Source organism: Pleurodeles waltl, chromosome 2_1 (assembly GCF_031143425.1).
Source record: "Pleurodeles waltl isolate 20211129_DDA chromosome 2_1, aPleWal1.hap1.20221129, whole genome shotgun sequence".
Taxonomy (NCBI): domain Eukaryota; kingdom Metazoa; phylum Chordata; class Amphibia; order Caudata; family Salamandridae; genus Pleurodeles; species Pleurodeles waltl.
This window is the reverse complement of record NC_090438.1, coordinates 322,344,873-322,366,216: the sequence shown is the minus strand read 5'-3', so window position 1 is coordinate 322,366,216 and position 21,344 is coordinate 322,344,873. Positions and strand designations below refer to the sequence as shown.

General features: G+C 44.4%; 1 protein-coding gene across 1 annotated transcript in view; it reads right to left on the bottom strand.

Moving 5' to 3' along the window:
- The window catches only part of IL13RA2 (interleukin 13 receptor subunit alpha 2), a 623,741-nt gene extending 605,552 nt beyond the window's left edge, over nt 1-18,189 (bottom strand). Inside the window, exon 1 of the mRNA XM_069212556.1 lies at nt 18,106-18,189. The gene's annotated coding sequence lies outside the window, so the exon portion shown is untranslated. The remainder of the gene's footprint in view (nt 1-18,105) is intronic.
- Nucleotides 18,190-21,344: the final 3,155 nt, after the last annotated feature.

Below are 21,344 nucleotides of genomic sequence, written 5' to 3'. Positions count from 1 at the left end.
TACAGCATATGGAGAGAGTCAAACAAGGCAGTGGTTTCAGAAATATTATAGGTACACCTTTGCCATCACCCAATGATTTATAATAGGACTAAAACAGCATTACATCTGGAGCATTAAATACAATCAATAAACAGGAATGTCGGTGAAATCACCCAACAAAAGTCCATACAGAGGGCAGCAAAGGCAAAACTCGTTGGAAATACATGACACACACTACAACAGTGTAGCACATTGAAAATTGGTCCTTGGTCATTGAACAGGGATAACACAAATTGTCATAAAAAACAACACGTGAGAAGCGATATATGCAAGTAATACAAGTAATGTGTAATATCCCAGAAGCAGCTTAGAGCAACTGAATTCACAAAGGCAAATTGATCCCTTACTAGGAACAGCTGTTGATAATAAAGAAAACATGGATTATCAAATTAGTTTGTGAATTGTTACCAAAGTGGCTTTGCAAGTATGACTTTGAGCAGGGTTTACTGCATAAAGTTGATGAATTCAAAATACAAAAGTGTAACTTGAGTTTTTTTTGCTGTACCATCATTTATAAATATAATTGTTGTCATGGGTAGCTGGCTAACGGCTCCCATTGAGTTTGGTTTGAAGTGTAGATTTCAAGATGGTTAAGAAGTGGTAGACATTGTAGAGGAATGTTAGACAAGCAGGGGAAGAATTTGATAAATGTGGTTAGCTGTGTGTGTTCATTTGCATATATTACAACATTATGGAAGCTTGAAGAAGGGTTTCTTTGATGAACAGACTATTTTCTTATGCAAATACCCGCTCGGAAGAAGGTCATGAAGATGAAGTTTGCATTGTATGTGGCATATTAAAAGGTATACACTGCAAAATATTGCACAGTAGATACTTATGGCAAAGGGCAGTATTTTTAATGCATCTTTAAAAAAGCTTGTGCGCTTGAATGTATTTACTTCGTGGACTGCAAAAGCTGTACAACCAATATGATGAAAAAAATAAAGCAGAAAGGGCAATTAGTGAATAGCACTACTTCTTCTTCACGAGGGAGTAAGACATCCAAACAGCACACATTTCTTAAACAAAAAGCCATGAATCAAGAATTAAAATGTCATGTCACCAAAGTAAATATATCAAAGAACACACACCGGGTTTCAGTTATAAACTAAATATTGTGTTTGCAGTCTCAAAAACATTACTTTGTGCACTAAACACCAAAGACTAACAGTAACATAAATAGGGCAATATAATCATCCTCAAAATTCCATGACCTTGATGGACATGCCATTCAAACAAATCATGAAAAAGACATGAAAGCTAATGGATAAAAGGTGTTGTTTCAAATTCCACTCTCTCTGAACTCCTATTAATTTTTGAGGAATTCAAAGTATTATACATTTCAGACAACTGAAGGTATCCATAGCACGACCACCAAGCTAACCTCCAATATTTTTCCCTGATTCTACATTTATTGCATTTGGGCATGGAAGGTGTGTGTCAGGTTTATGCTGCATCTATGGTGGCTTCATATATTGCTTAGATAAAAGTTGCCTGCGACATGTTCAGAACTCCATCACAGAAAACAAGTAGTTGTGGATATTAAACCCATTCATACATTTCTGTTTATGTTCTTAGTCAGTTTCTTATCATTTCCTATGAGCAATTGCTATGGCCCAGCAGCCTAAATATAATTTAAAATACTTGAGGGCTTATCTAAAAATTCGTAGAAAGATCGCATCAAACTCATGGTACTCCTGCTGCATTTAGAGATGCAGAAAGTGCAGGGTTTTGAACAGTGGAACCTTAGCTGGCACACCGTTGTAAATCCTTGACCTGCTGACCCATCTAGCCACGTTGTCATAGTGATAGGCACCCCACTCTGTTTAGGGTTGGATGTCAGTAACTCATTTCTCTGATCAAGTCTACCATGCAATGCATCCCTCACACATTGAGAAAAATACCTGAACCTCAGGGTCATTGCTTTTATCTTTTATCTTCCTGCTTTAGGAGTTTGTTTCATTAAAATAAAAAAGTATGCTGAATGGGATTAAAAATTGATCCCACTCAGCAAACGTCTTCAACTTCTGAGCATTTGTACTCTGACAGATGCTCTGAAGGCAATAAGAGTCCACTGGCCTGTAAGCTTCCTGCAATAGCCTGGATTACCTCATCATTTCTAAAGATGTTCAGCACCACCACCTACTTAAGAACATTTTACTTGTACCTAACACAGCCTCACCACCTTTTCCATGACTATAATGAATTATGCCTGATCTCCCATATATAGGGGGTTATTCCAACTTTGGAGGAGGTGGTAATCCGTCCCAAATGTGACGGATTTACCACCAGCCGTATTACGAGTTCCATAGGATATAATGGACTCGTAATACGGCTGGTGGTATATCCGTCACTTTACCGTCACTTTTGGGACGGATTACCACTTCCTCCAAAGTTGGAATAACCCCCATAGTCTTAATTCAACAGAATGTGAAATGATAATGACACTTTTGAATTTTGTGTCTCTGTATCATGCCACCTCACTTCCCAAAATACTCTTCCAACACCAACTGAAAGAAATGTATTTCCTCCTGTGCCACGCCAAGCTCTCTCCCCACCCAAGAGAAAAAATTACCCACTCCCACCTTCCACATTGAGCACCATCAGACAAAAACTAAATTGTTCCTTGTTCCCTGATACTTCCCACGCTAACTATAAACAAGCATTGGCAAAGCTAAGAGGGCTGGTGTTGTCTGCCGGCCTTTTGGCAATACTCAGTTTGCCATTGTTTTTTCAAAACATTTTTGTTCGTGAAGCTGCTGTGTGTTCTTCAATCAGATGAAAAATATTTACTAAATAAAAAGAAAGAATGACACAACAACAGACCAATGGATGAAGAGAAGTGACTAAAATCCCCTTTAAGTAAGTATATTAGAAATATAATTGTCTAATGCCTGACCTAAAGTTGTGAGAACAGAGGACGGAGCATGGAAGTGACTGGATGTGACTAAGCTGCTGCAATGTTTTAAGCTCATCTCCATTATGAGAGGAACCTGAGCAGTGGAGAGAACAGCACATGGATGCGGTGTAATGACATAGTTAATAACTTCCTTCTGGTCCTAAGGACCAAAGTGAGATGGGTGAGGTAGCATGGCAACAGCAGAAGTTAGCTATGGAAAGTTATTTTCCACTTCATGGACATCACAGAACAAGACCTTCCATTACGCACCCTGTGTAAAGTAACAAAGATGAACAAAGTCTCTTGCATTCCATAGCAGCTTCCCTTACACACAAAACCCACGCTTTACCAAGAAAACAGCGTACATCGACTTCCACATTGAATCCTGTTAAACATATGTATTAACAGAGAGACACTGAAGTAATGCAAAACATGCATCAATCTGGGAAAGGAAACTATTGAAAGGCAATCCATTAGTTGAAAGGCGTAATCTTTTAAACAAACGTCAGCAATGATTGAGTAACAGATTTGTTTTCCAAACAAAATTGTATTTTTTTTATTTATGTTTTTAATAAACTTGAATACGTACAACTCTAGAATTATTGGTCACAGTCTGTAATCCCTTATATATACTTACCATCATTGATAAGCAAATGATAAGCAAACTTGCTGCACTCAAGTGTCAAAGGAACTAACAGTCTGTTCACAAAAAGTAATTGCTCATTGTGCACCAACGTGTTATGAAATAGATGGTGGTTTATATGAAACAGCAGAATACAATCCCTTTGTTTGCATGTCGAAGTGAAAAATGTTTAAACAGCCTAACACCCTAAAGGAACCAGTGGTGCTTTAAAAACAGAAAAATATATTCCATTTGAAAAAACATCAAGAGGAGTTAACAGCGGTCTCCTGGACCATATATCCACTGCCAACTCCCTCAAAGGCTGCCAATACCATTCCCACAGGAGAAAATGTCCCAATAGGATCCCCTCCCTTTCGGAATCAGTTCCTTTGAGGTTTAGGAAACTGGCCTTCATTCAGAGTCGCAGTGGAAAACATTGATACATCCATATTAAAACGCAAATTGGAATGATTCCCCTTTTTTACGCTCCTTCAAAATTGTGATTTGGTATCAGGTTAAAAAATCCATTAAAAATTAGCTTTGTACATTTGATAACAGCATTTTGTGTTCTCAAGCCCATTGATTTTGCGAATTACAGAATTTACAAGCATAAAATAGTTTCATACATCTGTCTATTGAGTAGATGCAAATGTTGTTGCAGAATTTGTCCATATACTCTGAGCCGACAGGGTTGTTGTTTAATGGAATGCACTGCACAAACAGGCAACATCAGCGAAGAGCAACAAAATGGAAGCACTGGATTCAATGAAAATACTCTTCCGTGCTCACAGGTTAGTACTTAAAGGAGACTTATAAAAGTTCTTTGACACGGAGAGCTGCCAACAGCTCTCCGTGTCAAGGGAGGGTCCTGAATGAAGCTAGTCGTATACTGGTCTTCCCCCGGGATGCTTTGTGGGGCAGAAGGAGGGAACAGTATTGGACAGGCCTTGCTGAAGTGGGGCAGTCAGGTGGGTAGGGAAGTATTTAAGGAGCCGGGAGAGGAAATGGCATCCTCTCCGAGATCCGAGTATTGCAGGGGACAGAATGTTTAGGAGCTCCTTTCCCCCTTTAATTTAGGTGTTTCTGACTTCACCGGCCCAGTGCTTGAGATGAGGGCAGTGATTGCCCTTGGGAGCCAGGATCAGGAATGGATGTGTGACAGAATGGGAAGGCAGTGCACGCCACACCGCGCACCCTCGGGGAGGCTGGGCATGCCAACCTCCTGCGGCCCGACATGTTAGAGGTGGCCTGGGTTGACATGGAAAGACCGACCCGGGCTGCATCGCATTTCTCCTGGAATGGGGGTCCTCAAATTGTCAGGGAGGTGTAGGATCCTCACTGTGCCACTGGGGAAGGTGATTCTGGGGCCCATAGTGGGAGCATACAGGAGGCCAGTGGGGGGGGGGGGGAGCCCACCACTGAAACTGCTAAGGATACCCAAGAGAAGCAAATGGGGGAATGGTGAGTCATTGCTAGACACCAGGATAGAGGGCCCCTTGGACCTGAGCTTCGCCAAGGCAGGAAGCAGCCAGCAGGGGGCAGGTGCCTGGGCCCAGCCGTGGGTAGTAAGAGAAAACAGGCAGGGGAGGGCGGAAGCAGCCTCAGGCAAGGTGAAGAGGCAGTTCATTGGGATGGGAGGGTGCAAGGGGTATGACACAGATGGGCTCCCATGCTGCAGTGCGAAAGGGAGCTTTGCGAGTGGCCAATGGAGTATGTCAGTGGTGCTTTTGGAGGCCAGGATAAAGAAATATCACAGGGCAGTGGAGGAGACAGAGGCCCTTTGGGAGAGAATGTGCAGGGCCAGGGAACAAGAGGCTGAACCGGCGCAGCAGGTCAAAAAGGCAAAAGGGGCAGCAGTCAAAGGGGGAGCGAGGGTGGAGCCAGAGAGGACATTAACTGTGGGTGCCTGCGGAGTCAAAAGAGGGGCGTCAGACAGCGGCTCATGAGGCTGGCAATGACAGTGATGCGCCAGGCTGGAGCAGCCAGGCGGGCTCTGGTTCGAGACCAGCCGAGGCCCAGCTGGCAGAAAGATGGCGAAACCAGAGGGAAGCATGACGGCTCTAGGACGTTGGTCTGAAGAACTAGGGGGATTCACTGCAGCCCTCCCTGTGACGAAAGACCATGTGTGTTGTGTGACACCTAAGGAGCGGACAGCCCACAAAGGGTCTAGGTCCACTTCTACAGATGGACAATCAGAGGAACAGGTGATAAATGAAACAGTTGAATGTGAGGATGAATTGGAGCTTGACTCTGAGGTCTGTGAGGAAGAAAGAGCTGGACAAAATGTGATGGCAGGGCCCGCATGGAATCACAAGCAGCAAGTTGGTGTCTTACAGGAGTCAAGTGTGGACACCTGAGGCACTCAAGGGCAACGGAAGCAGGCAGGCACGGTGACTAGGAAGCTGAGTAGGAGTGAAGCTGGCATCACAGCAGGTAAGAAGAATTACTGTGTGAGATGCACAGGAGGGTGGATCAGAGAGGAAGGCGTGCAAATCAAGAGGAGTGGATGATGGGGTAATTGGTAAGAAGGGTGAGGCTCGACCGGAGACAGAGAGCAGGGCAAGAGGAAGTAGTTCAGGAGTCCAGACAGATTCTTCAAAAGTAGGGGAGGGGTAGAGCGAGAAGTCAAAAGATGATCCAGGTCACAAAAAACATTTACCCGACTAGGTTTAGCCATGCCGCTGGGGTTCCACCTATCTGACAAGATGAAGGGCAGAATATGGAAGCATGAGTACTGACATGTTTAAGCTCCTTCATAGGGTTATTCTAGCGAAGGAAGGGTTGAAAAAAGTACAGTGGGAATTGGGCAGAAGACCCATGAGTCCCATTACTATGGAGAACTGGACATCAGCGTTTCTGATATACGCTAACGTTTATTGTGATTAATACCCCGACAGGGCCATCTCCTTGTTTAAGTACATGAACATGATCAGGAAGGCCCAAATGCACCTTGGAAGGTTTCCTTGGCTTAGCTATGACAAGGAATTCAGGGCGCAGGTCAGCGTAATCCCTGATAAGCCATGGGGGGGCATGGACTCGGAATCATGGATGCTGTGGATGTCATCAAATACAGCCTCGAGGCACATGGCAAGTGGTTTACCTATCACATACAAATCCTTTCAGCCATATCCCACCCTGGAAGGGGTGGGTATTGCAGCCAACAACGTGGCCAAAGGTACTTACCCAGGGGGAACATCAGTGGCTTGCTGGAACTTTAATAAGGGATTCTGCAACAGTAACCCTTGCAGGTTCAAACACGAGAGCTCCAAGTGTGGGGCAGACATCCCATTACACAATGCTTTACACTGGTCAGCCCAGCAGAATAATAGAGGGCGGGACGGGGCAGAGAACAGCAGGGCCCTGCTGGTCCAAAGGGCAGTTAACCTGGAATCATTCCTGCCATGGCTGGCTCATTATCCTGATGTTGACGCAGCATTGAGACAGGAGTGGGGGTTCCAGGAGGGCTTTCAAGTGGTTTACCAAGGACCTAGAGGATGCAGGTGGGCTGACAATTTGCAGTCAGTCAAGGAGCTTCTGGAGGTAGTGAGGAAAAAAATGAGCAAAGAGGAGCGAGAAGGAAGCATTGTGGGCCCCTTTTTGTAATGGGCGCTGTCTGATCTGATGATATCTCCTCTGGGTGTGGTACCTAATAAACAAGAAGGGGAGTTCAGGTTGATACATATTTTATCCTGGCCCAAGGGTGCATCTGTCAATGAGTTCATAGCAGCAGAGTATACTAAGGTAGTGTATGCCTGAGTTGATGATGCATTGGCTTGGTCAGGCTGTGTGGACAGGAAGCGCAGCTGGTGAAATGGGATATCAAATCAGTATTCCATTTGTTACCTATTCATCCTGCAGATTTCTCTTTGCAGGGGATGCAGGGTACTCCCAACGGGCTGTGCAATTTCTTGTGCCCTTTTTTAGGGTTTCAGTTCCTTTTTGCAATGAGTCTTCACAAAAGTGAGCGGGCACCAAGAGGTCACAATACCTGGATGATTTCTTGTTTGTGGGTAAGCCGGGTTCTGGTGATTGTTGCAGGGCACTGCGGAAGTTTGATATCATGGCAGATAAATTTGGTGTGCCTCTGGCTCTAAAAAGACAAAAGAGCCCAGTACGACCTTGGTTTTTCTGGTGATCAAGCTGACATGTTCAGCATGGTTTCAAGGTTGCCAGGGCAGAAGGTTTTGGTGAATCAGGCTTTTTTTGGAAGAAGTGAAAGGTGAAAGACGTTGGAGCTTCGGAAAGCACAAACATTGTTAGGCTTCCTCAACTTTGCTTGCAGAGGGGTGGGGGGTGTACTTTTGGCAGGTAGTTAGGCATAGCTACGTCAGGTGCCACACTACCATACCACAGGATTTGAATTTCAGTGGCAGTAAGGGCAAATTTGGGGGTTTGGCACTCCTTTCTTGGTGAACTCAATGGTGTGTCCATGTGGTTTCAGGAGGAGAGGATGGTTTGGAAGGTCGAGATGTTTTTGGATGCAGCAGGAGCACATGGTTTTGGCTTGCTTTGGGATGGCAGATGGTGTATGGAGCACAGGCCACAGCAGTGGTTGCAGAAGGAGAGTAGTATTGCATTCCTGGATTTTTTTCCACTTTTGGTGGAATTAGCAGTGAGGGGTGACAAGTTACTGAACAGGATGCTGATGTTTCATGTAGATAACATGACTGTGGTTGAGCTAGTAAACAGACAGAAGGCACGAGATCTGAGGGTTTTAAGGTTGCTGAGACGATTAATGCTCTTGTGTCTGCTAACAAATATTGTCTTCAAAGCAACCCATGTGCCCAGAGAGAACAATGTCATAGATGACTCAGTGTCTCGATCACAGTGGCACCACTTTGGCAGTATGGCACTGGGAGTGGAGGAAGTCAAGATGTCAGTCCCTACAGAAGTTTGGGAGTGAGGGACTAGAGAGTTCTTATGCTGGTAGAGATGTCTTTAGCTGAGTCTACCAGGAAGAGCTATCAGCTAGCATGGAAGGAGTTTCAGGCATTGCAGGAGGTATTAGGGAGGACCTTGAGAAGAGAACGCACTGACAGGGAAGGATAAGTAATGCTCAGTATAGGAATTAATGGATGAGGATTTGTCACCCACGACCATTGCGGGCAAACTGGCTTGTTTGTCTTTTTATGGGAAGCTCCTGTGGGGTTTTGACCCTGCGGGCACTGAGATGCTGAGCAACGTGCTGAAGGGCTGGGGCAGAGGGAGACCAGGTTCTAATAGGGGATTGAGGGAAGCCATTACATTTGATGTACTCTGTGAGATTCTGGGAAGTTTGGACGGGTCCTGCTATAAACAGTTTGAGGTGGCGTAGTTCCGCTTGTGCATGATTTGGATGTATTTTGGAGCATTCAGGGTGTTTGAAGTCCTGGGATTGGAGAGCAAGCATGGAGTACAGTGTGAGAAGGTGAGGATGGAATCCAACCACAGGGGGATATGGTTATGGAAGTCCAAGACGGAGCAAGAGAGGAGAGGGAAGTGGATCTGGCTGAAGAAAGGAGGGTGTGAGACAGCTTACTCCATGAGAGTGGCAGTCATTTCAAGTGTGGCTATGGGGGCAGTTAAAAGGGGTGGTGTTTTGTCATCAGAATGGTAGCAGGGTCATGGCTTTTCAGCTTCTGACGGTTTGCATAGAGCAGTGGTGGCATTTCCTTCGGGAATCACTCATTTCAGATTGAGGAAGCGACATCAGCTGCAAGTTTGGAGTGGAGGATTCACAAGATTGGGAGATGGAGGTCGAAGTGCAGTGAGCGATATGTGCTGAATTGAGGGAGTGCCTGGGGATTTGGTGGGGGGTCTACAGTGGTCTGAGGATGGTGGCTAATATGTTTCTTTTCCCCTAGGGAGTGTGAGCGGCCTAGTGAGTCACAGTGGGGGTGACGTGGAGGGTGGGGCACTGGTTCATCCACTTGACTTCAAAGTATGTGGGACAAGAGATATGGATGCAATCTGGGACTGCCTAGAAGACAGTATGAGATGCTCTTTTGGGGAAAGGGTGGTATGAGATAAGATGATTTACTGCCTTTTCTAGCATCCATGGTGCCAAGATGGGAATGTCAAGAAATGTTGGTTTTGCATTTGGGGATGTTAAAAATGGGGTCTTTGGTTGGCAGTAAAGTTACCCCCGCTCAAGCAAGAACCCTCACTCTAGTCAGGGTAAAGGAGAATCACCCTCAGCTAACCCCCGCTCAACCCCTTGGTAGCTTGGCACGAGCAGGCAGGCTTAACTTCAGAGTGTAGGTGTAAAGTATTTCTACAAACACACAAAGTAACTCAGTGAAAACACTACAAAATGAAACAACACCAGTTTAGAAAAATGGGAAATATTTATCTAAACAAAACAAGACCAAAACAACGAAAATCCGACATCCACAAGTCAAGTTATTAATTTTAAAAGCGAAAGAGTCTTAATTTCTTTTGTAAACAGAAAAAACACAGTTAGCGTTGAAAAGTACCTGCGTAGCATCAAAATAACACGCACCGGCGAGTGTGAGTCGAAAAAGGTTAGCGATGGGTCGATTTCTCACCCGCAAGCGAGACCATGCGTCATTTCTCCTTCTCCGGTCGGGTCAGTGTGCGTAGTTTTTCCTCTCCACAGGAGAGCGATGCGTCGATCCGGGCAAGCACTCGGGTCTTGGCAGGCATTGCTTCGTTTTTCCGCACCCAGAAAGGTTTGCATCGAAAATCCTGCAGCACAGTATCAGCAAAACCGCACTGTGTGGGTTGCAATGTTAACAGCCTCCGTTAGCGGTTTGGCGCATCATTTCTCCAGCTGCGTGTGTCGATCTTCCAGCTGCACTGCAGACGGAGGGTCAATTTCAGCCACGAAGCCTACGGCGCATCATTTCTTCAGCCGCGTCTTGGAGTTTGCGTCGGAAATTTCCCCGCATAGCGGTCTGTGCATGGATTTTCAACCTTGGTCTGCCAGCTTCACCTGTCAAGGCCCAAGGAACTGGATAGGGTATCACTTGGCAGTGCAGGAGTCTCAGCAGAGAGTCCAGGTGCTGGTAGAGGAAGCCTTTGATGGCCCTGAGACTTCAACAACAGGAGGCAAGCTCAGGTCAAGCCCTTGGAGATTTCTTTACAAGCAGGAATGCACAAAAAAGTCCAGTCTTTGTCCCCTTTCACCAGACAGAAGCAGCAATTGCAGGATATCTCCACAAAGCACAGTCACAGGCAGGGCAGCACTTCTCCTCAGCTCTTCAGCTCTTCTCCAGGCAGAGGTTCATCTTGATGTCCAGAAGTGATCTAAAGTCTGTGGTTTTGGGTGCCCTTCTTATAACCATTTTGGCCTTTGAAGTAGGCTTACTTCAAAGGAAAGCCTCTCTTGTTTGGGAAATCCTGCCTTGCCAAGGCCAGGCCCCAGACACACACCAGGGGGTTGGAGACTCCATTGCATGAGGGCAGGCACAGCCCTTTCAGGTGTGAGTGACCACTCCTCCCCTCCCTCCTAGCACAGATGGTTCATCAGGATATGCAAGCTACACCCCAGCTCCCTTTGTGTCACTGTCTAGAAAGCGGTGCAAACAGCCCAACTGTCAAACTGACCCAGAAAGGGAATTCACAAACAGGCAGAGTCACAGAATGGTTTAAGCAAGAAAATGCTCACTTCCTAAAAGTGGCATTTTCAAACACACAATCTTAAAATCAACTTTATTAAGAGATGTATTTTTAAATTGTGATCTCAGAGACCCCAAACTCCACATGACTATCCACCCCCAAAGGGAATCTACACTTTAATCATATTTAAAGGCAGCCCCCATGTTAACCTATGAGAGAGATAGGCCTTGCAACAGTGAAAAACGAATTTGTCAGTACTTCACTGTTAGGACATATAAAACACATTAGTATATGTCCTACCTTAAACATACACTGCACCCTGCCCATGGGGCTACTTAGGGCCTACATTAGGGGTGTAATACATGTAAGAAAAGGGAAGGTTTAGGCCTGACAAGTGGGTACGTCGAATTGGGAGTTTAAAACTGCACACACAGACACTGCAGTGGCAGGTCTGAGCCATGTTTACAGAGCTGCAGGTCCACTAGCAGCATTTGATTTATAGGCCCTGGGCACCTCTAGTGCACTGTACTAGTGACCTACCAGTAAATCAAGTATGCCAATCATGGATAAGCCAATCAATCATACAATTTACACAGAGAGCATATGCACTTTAGCACTGGTTAACAGTGGTAAAGTGCTCCGAGTTCTAAAGACAACAACAACAGCTCAGAAAAAATAGGAGGCAGGAGGCAAAAAGATTGGGGATTATGAAAAAAAGTCCAACAGGGGAAAACGATTTGGTACAGCTATCGGGACTGACACTACTGCAAAACATGCAGCAGGATCTAGAGATTCTAAAGCACAGATTGTCTGGGACATGTTTGGTGTGGATGGTATTTGTGCTACATAGGAAATGGGTGGAGCAGTCAAGCATGCTGCCATTGACAAAGCTCGGAAAAAAGTTAACAGAGCAATGAGAGTTTTTTTTGCAGGGAAGGACATAAAAGTGGTGTCACATTGGGGTATTAAGGAAGGAGGTGGGGGGCTTTTTTGAGTTGTTGGTACGTACCTTTCTTATCTGGGATACACCTATTACATTGTAGAACTCAGGAATGTGTTGGGGCAGTTGTAGAATGAGAGAGTGTAGTGCGGGAGAAGTCGATGGAGTGATGGTGTTGCAGTATTGAATGTGTACAGAGGTGGGGCAGAAAACACCCTCCAGGGTTTTTCTGGATGGCAGTACATGGGGATGTGGACAGTCAGATATGGGTGGCTCCATCCCTTGGGAGGAGGCATAAGGATTTCAGGTGAAAGAAAATCTGGGGGTAGGTTCACAGGAATAGGTGAATGAAGTGGTGGTTAGAGGATGCTTTGGAAAGGCAACGATTAGGACGATGGTGATGGGAGAAAATGACAGAGGTGAAAGGCGGAAGGAATGTGTGAGGCACTATAGTGAGAAAATGGGGATGAGGCAAAGGAGGAAACACAATTAATATGTTAAGGATTTAAATATGTAGTGTTGTTACATGTTGTAATGTTTATTACAATCCTGTCCTAATAAATGGCCTTTTGCACTAATAATGGAGTCAGTATGATTGTCCCACCAGGGAGAGTCCCACGGTAAGCTAATCGCAGATTAGTCTTCCCTCGGGAAGTTTCATGAGATGGAGAGAGGGCGACAAGATTTTGACAGGCCTGGTGGAAGTGTGAGGGGTCACGTGGGTAGGGAAACATTTAAGGATCCGGGAGCGGAAACAATGTCCTCTCCAGACTCACAGTATTATAGGGGGCGGAGTGCTTAATGAACCAACCCACCATACAGTTAGCAGAAGGGGTAGTGGGTGTGATGCCAGTTTAGGATGGGTTGCAGGAGAATGGGACTGGAACATGAGGGGGGTGGAGAGTCATATGCTGGTGGATCCACCCCTTGGGAGGAGAAATAAGGATTTCAGGTGAAAGGAAGAATAGAGGGTAGGGTGAATGGAACAGGTGAATAAAGTGGTGGTTAGAGGATGTTTCGGAAAGGAAGCAATGAGCACAATGGTGATGGGAGAAAGTGATGGGGTGATATGCAGAAAGAATGTGTGAGGCATTAAGGTGGGAGATTGAGGATGGGGGCGAAGGAGGAAACACAGTTGATATGTTAAGGATTTAAATATATTGTGTTACATGTTGTAATGTTTATTGCAATCCTTTTCTAATAAATGGCCTTTTGCACTAATACTGGAAACAGTATGATTGTCCCTCGAGATCCAACAAGTCTCTAAGTAAAATCTATGTTCAAAAGAGCAATGAAACTGTTGTGTTAGCAATTGGTTCCACGTACTGGTAAAATAGAAACAGCATTCACATGTTAATGCCAATTTAGGCCGAAACAGAACAGAAAACAAGATGTGAAGTGAGAAATAAAAAGGTTGGCACAACAAAGAGATGTTCAATGTTGTGGTGATTGTAAAACATTTGATTATGGCAGTATTTAATGAGATCATTACAAGCATGAGTAGCAGGGTGACCCAAGCTTGCCTCTTCATCAAAGCCAAGACGCTGACTGCTGCTGCATCTTGCCCCTTCGGGCTACTATCTGCTGTGTCTTTAACCTTTACTGTTAATTTCTATCGATTTTTGGATTTCACCCTCTATTTTCTAAAATGAGTGCTAATGCCTACTAAGCTATGTTCTGGTGTGCTAATTCTTGTTCCAAGCACTGCAATGGCTTCATGGCACTAGGGCAAATCGATAGCAACCGAGCATTGACATGTGTATGTGGTACTAAGGGTGAGAAGGGTATATCTTCAAGGCCTTTCCAAAAGTCCTACGAAATAAGGGCCAGATGTAGCAAATTTAAAATTTGCGAGGTGCAAAGTGCGAGTCCATGCGACTCGCACTTTGCACCTCGCAAATTGGTATGCAGTACGGTGTCTCAGACACCGATTGCAACTCGCTATGGGGTCGCAATGACCCACCTCATGAATATTCATGAGGTGGGTCGCAAATTGCGGCCCCATAGCGAGTATAGGCACTCGCAAACATGGAGGCCTGCTTTCGTCAGCAGACCTCCATGTTCGTGACTGCTTTTAAATAAAGCAGTTTTTTTTTTTTAAAGTGTAGCCCGTTTTCCTTACAGGAAAACGAGCTGCACTTAAAAAAAAAACGAAACCTTTAGTTTCGGTATTTTTTCAGGGCAGGGAGTGGTCCCTTGGACCACTCCCTGCCCTGAAAAAATATTTGTGGGTCCAGTCACAAACTGGAAGGGGTCCCATGTGGGACCCCTTCCAATTTGCGAGTGGGTTACCATCCACTTGAAGTGGATGGTAACTGCAATGCCATTTGCGACCGCGTACGCGGTCGCAAATGGTATTGCATACCACTCAGACTCGCAAATAGGAAGGGAACACCCCTTCCTATTTGCGAGTCGGAAATGCATATTGCGAGTCGGTACCGACTCGCAATCTGCATTTCTGCATAGCAAAGAGGCATTTGCACCTCGCAAACGGCGATTTTCGCCGTTTGCGATGTGCAAATACTTTGCTACATCTGGCCCTAAGTGCTGAATTTATAGAGGAGGTCCTTTCTCCGGATGGAGCCAATTTAGTCTGCAGGTTAAGAAAGAGCCTAGCAATACAAAATCTTAAGACATCTGAGGGCGCAAATTATCTGAAATTGTTTTCCTCAGCACTGGATGGTAATTTTGCATTGCTTTGCTGAAACTATTTATGCACAGATCCCAGAAGCTGATTAATTAAATCAGTGCCAGCTTGATGACAGACACAGTACACATGAAATGGGTCACAATTCACACTAACATTTGCAAAACCAAGTTCAATGTTTTAAACAAATGGCATGACATATGAGTGAAAATTCACAAGATATAGATATATATTTGTATATTGATTTACTCATTTTACACCAGTTTGGTGTACTTTGCTTGGGATTAAATCTGCTCTGTGGGAGGGGAATGGGATTGCATCAAAAGTCGGTAAACACCACCTGTTGTGGCTATTGTTCAAACTTTTACATTGTCCATTCCCACACTGGAACTCTCAGAGATTATGGACCTCATACACATGTGCTATTGCTACATTTTGTGAGTTCCTAAGTATGACTTTTTGAGACTCGCAATTAGGAAGTTGCAAAATGCCATGTACAACATTGTTTCAAACACTGGTTGTGATTCCCAAATGGGTTACAAAGGACCTGCCTCATCAATATTCATGAGGAAGATCACAATTTGTGACCCATTGGGGATGGCCCACACTCTCAGGGATGGTGGCCTGCTGGGGTCAGCAGATCATCATGTCTGTGACTGATATTTAAATAAATTAATAACCATAATAGTTCAAGGAGACTCAATAAATCCAAAAAGTAAAATAATAAAGGAAGGTGCCAACAACAGTGTAATGAAAAAACAAATGTAATTATACAAAAATCACTTATAAAACATTAATCAATGGATCCTCAAAAACACACTACCATACAAATATACATAATTAACAATGTTTAGACACAAAAGCGTTGGATCCAAAGTGCAAACAATTAAACTACAGAGGGTCAATGCACACAATACACAAATTGCTCATATCCAATCAGCTTCATCAAGCGTTGATGGCATTTTGACCCCTTGTTGTTTACAGGGTCATCTTCAGGAAATAATCCTAATGGAGCACATATGATAATATTCGGTCCAATGTATCAATCCTCAAATAATAAATCTTGTATCAGGAGCAGAAACATCACTAAAGACTACATAAAACCAAACAACCCAATCATTCAAAGGGTATTTAAATAAAGCATTTTTAGGAAAAGCGTGCAAGTGCTTCGACCTACTGTAGTATTGTGGGCTTTTATCCACATCCACCACATGCCGATCACTTTCACTCGTTGATGGGCTTGCCTTTTAAAAATCCTTTGTTATTATTGGTAAATGTTTTACTTTTGTCCCTTATTGGGGCGGGGTTCTTTTACTGCCTTGGACACCGACCATGTTGCATGGGTAATTGCACGTTTGCCGCTACATTTCACTGTGAGCAAACGTTTTTCATTTTGTGTCTCTCCTTCACGCTCATGCTCATGGCAACCGTGGCATTTTAAATCGGCTCGCTTATGCCAACGGTTTTACTTTTCATTTTCAATTAATGTGGCAAGAAAAGTCCACTTAGAAATTCACACCAACAGCTCTAACTCAAGCCAATGCGAGACTCATTGCATTACAAATGCTTGTTTTTAAATGCAGTCTGTTTTCCTTAAAGACAAATGGGATGCATTTCAAAATTATAAATGAAAAGTGAGACCACTGCCTCCTATTAAAAAATGTTTTCACCAACATTCACAAAGCAGTGGGGGGCCCTTGGGGAACCCCTCCTATTCTGAATGGATTACCACTTTGTTCATGGAGTCAGTAAAAGATAAATGTTTTGCTACCCCAAAACATTCATACATGGCTCTGAGACTCGCTATTAAGAAAGGACGCCGTTAATACTCCCCGTTCTAATACCGACTCGCAAACCCTATTTTGTGATTTGGGGCCAGATGTACCATCACGGCCCATTGCGATTCGGTAATAGCGATTTTTAAGAAATCGCTATTACCGACTCGCAAAGGGCCATGTATCACATTTGCGAATCGGTAATAGCGATTTCTTAAAAATCGCAAATGCTATTACCGAATCTCAAATTGCGATACCGGCCCCATTCGCCTGTTGGCCCATAGCTGCAAATTTTTTGCATTTCCAAAATTGCGATTTCTGAACCAGAAATCGCAGTTTTGGAAATGCAAAAGGCCAGGGTGCTGGGGGCCTAAGGCCCCCTCTCCTGCACCCCAATTTTTTTTTTTTTAACATGTAAGGTACACACATGCCAAAAGGGCATGTGTGCTTTACATGTTCAATTTAAAAATGCAGTTTTATTGCATTTTTAAATTTTGCACCAGGTTACCACCTGGTTGCAGATCGTGGTATTTTGCATGTGCAAAATACCATTCTGCGAAAAATCGCAATTTGCGATTTTTTGCAGCATTGCCTTGCGACCTGGATTTTGCGAATCGCAAATTGCGATTCGCAAAATCCAGGTCGCAACGCTAAAAATCGCAATTTTTGTGATTGCTACTTTGTGGTCTGCGAATGCCTTTCATGCATTGCAGACCACTATTTTGCACTCGCAAACGGCCGATTTTACCGTTTGCGAGTGCAAAATATTTTCATACATCTGGCCCTTGGTATTAGATTACTGAATCACAAAATAAGGCTGGTACATAGTAAAAGACTATTTTGCGGTCGCAAACGGCCCAATTCACTGTGTGTGAATGCTAAAAACTTTCGAACATGTGGCCCTTAATCCAGTAAAGGACAAGAGACAATCAAAAACCAAAAAGGCGGAGAGAACAATCCCAAATTTTATGGTGGTTTAGAAAAAGCATTTCTCCGTGCGTAAAAAAAAAGTAAATTTCCCGGGGAGAAAATGATAAAATAGAAAATGAAAAATAGCAAAAGCAAAATGTCATATTTTCACAATAAGACGATGTGAACGCCGCAAATACAGTTATTTCGAACACGCACACTAATACTCCACCTATGGATGCTTCTCTTGTACTGCTATATCCTAAAACTAATGAAAATGTTTTGAAATGGGAAAACACACTGTCCTTCATCGCAGCCGTCTCTTGTTTATAATTGTATTTTCAATATGCCTTTGTAGCACATCTTTTCAACATCTGCCCTCCAGTTCGCAAAACCCCGTTATCTGTTGTATGCATCGATGTGTTGCAATGGGCAGCTGTTCCGCAGGAAGGACTCCCAAGGACTCCCAAGCTCGCTAATGAGAACAAATCAAACCAAGACATGCATTCCTTACAAAGGCACGGCATACTAACTACAATGCATGCCGTTAAACATGCCAGCAACCCTTATGCAGCGGCCACATCTGCACGTTGGAACAGCAATCATTTATTTTCCAAAGTATTTTGTATAAAATATCGCAGTTAAACCAGATAATATCCAAACTACCTTTGTCTAGTTGCTTCCTAAACATTCTTTTAAGGATGTTTCACTTACCAAACACAGTCCCGTTTTCCGATTCGTCTCCGGGATGAGTGAGCACTGCCAGAGTGAGCAGTGCTACTTCTGAATATATTTTGTTACAGGAGACGCATTAGGCGTGGCTTCGAGAAGCCCCGAGGATCCCTGTTTCTTGTGAATTGTACAGCAGGACATTTTCGCTGAAGTAAATGCATCGTTCACGGCCACGTACAGGAATATGAAAGTGGGTCACAGAGGTAATGGAACAATTATAAGGGTGAGGGTGCTGCCATCAATGTTACATCACAGAATTCTCAGGGATTCAGAAAAATTCAAGCATCACACAAAGAACAAGGGGCCAGATGTAGCAAACAATTGCGACTCGCAAACGGGCCGAATCGCAATTTGCGACAGTGCAAAATCGGAAATGGGATGCAAAAAGCCCATTTCCGACTCGCAAAAAGCGATGGGACCCGTTTGCGAGTCGCATCCGGTGCGACCCCATTTTGCGACCCGCAAATTGCAAGTCGCAATTTGTGAGTCGCAACCCATATGCAATTGCAACTCGCAAATTGCGACTAGTCGCAAAAAGCCTAGTTTGCATGTCCCATTTACCACTAACTCAGAGCAGGTGGTAACCATTACCAAAGTATAAAAGGAGACCCAGAAGGCATCTGGGTTACTCAAGATGGCGGAGATATACCTGATAGCAGTGAGGAGGAGAGTCCACGCAGCCCAGCAGAGGAGGAGGAGGGGCCACAGACTGGAGAAGATATATAGAACAAGGCAGACTCTTTTTCAGCAAACTGAAGAGGAGATCTATGACAAATACCGCCTTAGCAGCGCAGCCAATCTAGAATTAATAGATTTACTGAAACCACAGCTAGAACACAAGACTCTGCGTGGCTGCGCCATCCCTACGCATGTGCAAGTACTATGCGCACTGCACCTCTTGGCCTCAGGGAGCTATCAGGGGGTCATTGCCGTGGCAGGTGGGGTATCCCAAAGTGCAGTGTCAAGGTTCCTCAGGGCATTCCTAGATGCCTTAGTCACGCACATGTCTCACTTCATATACTTACCAAGGAATGAGGCAGAAATTAACAGCACCAAGCTGGACTTTTACCGCATTGCCCACTTTCCTCATGTCATAGGGTGTGTAGATGGGACACACATTCAAATATGCCCCCCTGCTAATCTGGAACACATTTTCCGCAACAGGAAGTGTACCCACTCACTCAACATACAGGTTGTTTGTGATGCCCATTATGTCATCACGGACATCGTAGCTAAGTTTCCTGGCAGTACCCATGACTCATACATTTTTAGGCATAGTGGGATACATCAACGCCTGGAACGTGGGGAATTTGGAGACGGTTACCTCCTAGGTAGAGCCACAGACACTTGCAGACATACACACAGGTCACTGTGCACGACAATCTGGACTTCCTAACCGTGTACTTTTGTGCCCAACAGGTGACAGTGCATATGCTCTCAGGCCTTGGATCATGACTCCGTTTTTAACACCCAGAACTGAATCAGAGAGGCAATACAACAGTGCGCATAAGAGGACCAGGAACCTGATTGAGCGCACCTTCGGACTGCTGAAGGCAAGATTCAGATGCCTCCACTGCAGTGGAGGCGCCCTCCAATACACCCCCATTACCGCTTTCAAAATTGTGGTTGCATGCGCCATCCTCCACAACATAGCCACCCGACGTGGGCTACCTCTCACCCCTGCAGACCCAGATCCTGATGATGAAGAGCAAGAACAACCACATCGCCATCATGGGGATAGGAGTCTAGCTAATCAAGGCAGACTGAGACGGGACCACATAGCAACGCAATATTTTGGACGGTACGTGTCAACTCCCACCATACTCACCTATTAACCATTTGTTAAGTGGAACAAAAATAACTGTTTTATTAATGTCATGAAGAAACTATATACTGTACAAGTTGAAATTGTCCATGGGCAGGAAAATGCCAACCAGTCATGTGGCACATTAACGCCATGTGCCACATTAATCTGTCCTGGCTGTTATCTATGATCTCCTGCCCCTCCTGCCAGCCTGGCTGGTCCCTGCTGCGTCCATGGTGCTGTGCCTACCACTCCTCAGCACCCTACTGTCAGTGGCAGAGACACTGCTCACTGTTGAGCCCTCCTCCCAGGTGTATTTGTTAACTTCCTGGCTGTGATGTCATCATCATGTGCCAGGAAGTGTTTCCAGAGTGTTCTGGTATGCTTTCTGGAGTGTTCTGCTGCACCTGCAAGCAATTTTGAAGGTAATCGCAATTTGCGACACCCACTCGCTAATTGCGAGTTCGTTTTTTGCACACTCGCAAACAGCGACCTCGCAAACTGCGGACTCGCACACAGCGTTGCGAGTCGCAAAATCGGATCGCTTTTGTTTCTGACATTCCAATTTGCGACTCGCATTTTGCGAGTCGCATCAACTCGCAAAATGCGAGTCGCAATTTTTATTTTTGCTACATCTGGCCCAAGGTCACACATGAGCCATGCTCATTCATCAGAAGAGTGGTAAGGGTGTAGTGCATAGCTCATGTTCCATTTAGGAGCACACTGTCGCAAATATGTCACTAAACTCAAGGTGTGGTAGCACACTGTTGTTTACAGACAGCACATTTGCCACTGAAATGACCACTAAACATACACAGACTTAACGTTTTATTGCTAAAACCTTTTACTGCACAAATGATAATTTATGGGAATTGGGTTCCACTAATAATTTGTCATTTGTGCATCACTAAGTAAGTGCCTTCATTCCTCTTGATACTATGAAAATCTTTGTTTTCAGCATACTTCAAAATTAGAATAAGCATTAGCTAAGCCAATAGGTTTGGAATTCACCTCCAGACTTTTGGGATTTCTTGTTTTGTTTTATCTTGTTTTTTGCAAAACGTCATTGCCCAGGAAGCTACTGGGCCCTCATCAAAGTAAAAAATATAAACATTGGTTGAAGGCAAACATTTTTGACGTTCAGTCTCAAAAAAGCACAACTTACCATAGTAATTTCTGGCACTGAAGGGAACTACTTTGGCTGTGGCTGTGCTCTCTGTGGAAGGACAGTATGCCGCAGCTCATAGTGAAGACAATGGCTGAAATTGGCAGACTTATTGCCCCCCTTTGATGCATGCTGGGGTGGGTGGAAGAAAAATGTGAGTGACACACACAGCCCAAGGGATGAAGTCTAGCTGAAACCCTATATAACTATGTTCTACACAGAATTGTAGTTAAAAAAGGTCTTGTGTAACAC